A 3,068-nucleotide genomic window follows, 5' to 3' on the forward strand; every position below is an offset into this window, starting at 1 on the left:
GCAGCTTTCCATGAAACAATGTGTTGAAAATAGGATTAAACTTGAGAACCACATCAATCAGATTAAAAATGATTTAGAAACGGATATAGAAACCAAGTGTGCCATAGTGGTAGAGGAAAAACTGGAAAAAGTAAATGAAAATGTAGATTCAAAATCAACTGAAATGGAGAAAAAGGTGGAAGAGGTACAAAATCTAAAGCATAGAGACAGTGAAAGTGGGTCTGATTCTGACAGCAGTTGTAATGGTGATAGCAATGATGAATCCAGTAGTGATGAGGATGTGGTATTTTAATGTATTATCGATAATGATAGCAATGTGGTAAGTATAAAGGAAGTGTGGCACCCTGTAATAACAGCAAGTGTACAAGGTATACATGTTAAGTGTTTACTGGACAGTAGTAGTGATTTGAATGGCATTTTCAGGCATTTTTTGAATCTATTAAGAACACAGAGTGTATACTAGTGATGCATGTTTCTGGAATGAAAATTATTGCTGCTACTAGTAAGCTATCAAAAAGTGTGAAACAAAAGGTACTATTAACTATGGAATTGGCAGGACAGCTGTTGGAGTGCAATTTGTTGGTGATCAAAAATCTCAGCTTTGATGTAATATTTGGGACTAATTTCTTGTGCAATTAGCAAGTAGGGGGTTCAACATTCTGTATTGGATTTATTATGTGGCAATAATGCTTGCCCCAGCTGTCTGTCTCAATTTTCATGTTTCCTGAGGCAGTCAGACTCTTCTCCTATCCTATCTGCAGTTTATAAGTGAATCAAAACCATTCTATCTTCAACTTTCATGTAATTATGTATAGTAGGATGCTTTACTATAAGAATATTTTAGAAAAGGTTTCTACAGTGTTTCTATGTGTGTATATATGTGTGTATTATGTTGTGTTAGTGATAAGCAATGGAATCATAAGAGGATGGAAGAAAGTAAATTGGTACAATGGTTAAAGAATTTCTGTCAAAGAGGTAAGTTAAACAGAAAATGAAAGGTGTCAGCATATGTGGAGGATAATTAACATCTGAAGTAATCAGCCCATGTGTGCAATTAGTATAATTTGGTGCAGCAGCAGAGGAAATATGCAGTAAAAACCATCTTAAATATGAGGTCCTAATATTAAATGTTGTATAATAGAAGTGTTTGTGTTCAGTGCAATCAGTATGTGGAGATAACTATCTATCTGTGTCATGGAACAGCCTTTTCTAACAATAAGGAATTCCACCTTTAAGCATAGTTGCCTGGAGTAATGTGTGTGGAATGTATTAGTGAGATTTGTATGTATATCACCCTTCAGGCTAAAATATCAAGCAGTTTGATGGAATACAGGGAAATAGTAGTTTTTCTGAGTAATAATTTTATCTGATTGGTAATGAGAGTTAGTTTGCCTTAGCATAAGGATCTGTTACTGTGGAGTGTTTGTCAGTAGAATCAATTGTGCATTAGACAAGCAGAGTAGGCATTTATTTATTAGAGAATGAAGCAATAATGAAACAATAAAACATTGAATAATGTTAGGGTCTTAATGGTTAGGGAGCCTGTCTCTGCAGTAGGGATATTTTTTGAGAAGGCACTCCACTAGTTAACGAAGTAAGAAATGTAAGTGAAATAATGGAGCTGACAGACATGATTATGAAAAAGGTAACTGTATACAAACAAATTTAGTGTAACTGATTTGATTATCTAATTGTGAACTGGGTAACATTGGGTACTGTTTAGATTGTGCAATTCATGATACTGCAGATAGAAATGAGAGCTTAACAGAAAGAGCAATATTTTAGTGAGGTACAAGTCATATAATGCTGCATCATTGAACCTAAAGGTTATCTGAAAATTTCTATTTATATTCTGTGTGGTTACACTGGAATGAAGAACAATAATTTTTCTGATTAACTGATAACTGTGGTACTAAACTAATGTGAATATTCTAACAGGTCAACCATTTGGTAACATTTTGTGATTTTGTGAGGATTTAATTTTCTGGTTGAAGGGGAATAGTGCTCAGAGTGGAGTAGAAAAGTGGGGTGCTGATTTGGTATGACTTCCATCCCAATACTCTTGATTTGAATAGTAATTATGTTATGCAATGGCGACTTTATTCTTTTTTCATAAAGTAATGATAGTAAATCTATGCTACTGCACATCTTGAGTTTTTGCTATTTTTGCAAATGAGAAAGAAACAAAAATCTTTCAAGTTTAACCAATGTCAGACAGTTATGACTTAGAGTAATGTTTTGTAGTGTAATGTGCATTTGATTTTAAATTTTTTCGAATCCACACCTTACATACTATAGTCAAATTAGGAAAAAATTTCGTAATTGCAAAAATAATAGAAATAGTGAATGCCAAAACGAAAGTAAGTTGTGACACTTCAAATGTAATGCCTTCAAGGACAAGACCCACAAACTACTTGGTAAATCTGAAAATGAAGCATCACCACTACAAGACAAGTGTGATGTTCTGACATGGCAAGAAAACACCCCAAGTGCTAGCAGTTCACAAGGAAGCATATCAATAACAACAGAACCAACACCTGAAGTATCAGAAACAGCTACACCATCATCATCATCATCAACAACAACAACAGAAATGACAGCATCGATGACACTGGGAGCTACACCAGCAGCAGCAGCAGCAAGTAACTCACCATATCCCAGTGAACGACCTACAAGGTGCAGAAAACCTGTCCTTCTGGAGGATGTTTGGTACCTCGCCAGGGCAAGGAACAGAGTATGACACCACAAAATGTAAATACAAATGTAACCAGTTCTCATCCTCATCACCTGCAGATTCTAAGCTTAAACATTCAGTGTCTTAGAAATAAATCATTAGAACTTGAGCTAGCTATGAACAGTGCAAATATTGACTGCATGTGCATTGTGGAGCATTGGTGCAGAAGTTTTGAAGTAAGTAGCATTAATATTCATCCATTTAAGTTGGCAAGCCAAAATTGTAGAAAAAATACCAAAAATGGAGGTGTATGTATATTTACCAAACCAAGTATCAGTTATAAAAGAAGGTGTGAAGCTGAATCATTGAGTGTGGAAAATCATTTTGAAGCAGC

This window comes from Schistocerca serialis, chromosome 6, assembly GCF_023864345.2.
Source record: "Schistocerca serialis cubense isolate TAMUIC-IGC-003099 chromosome 6, iqSchSeri2.2, whole genome shotgun sequence".
Taxonomy (NCBI): Eukaryota; Metazoa; Arthropoda; class Insecta; order Orthoptera; family Acrididae; genus Schistocerca; species Schistocerca serialis.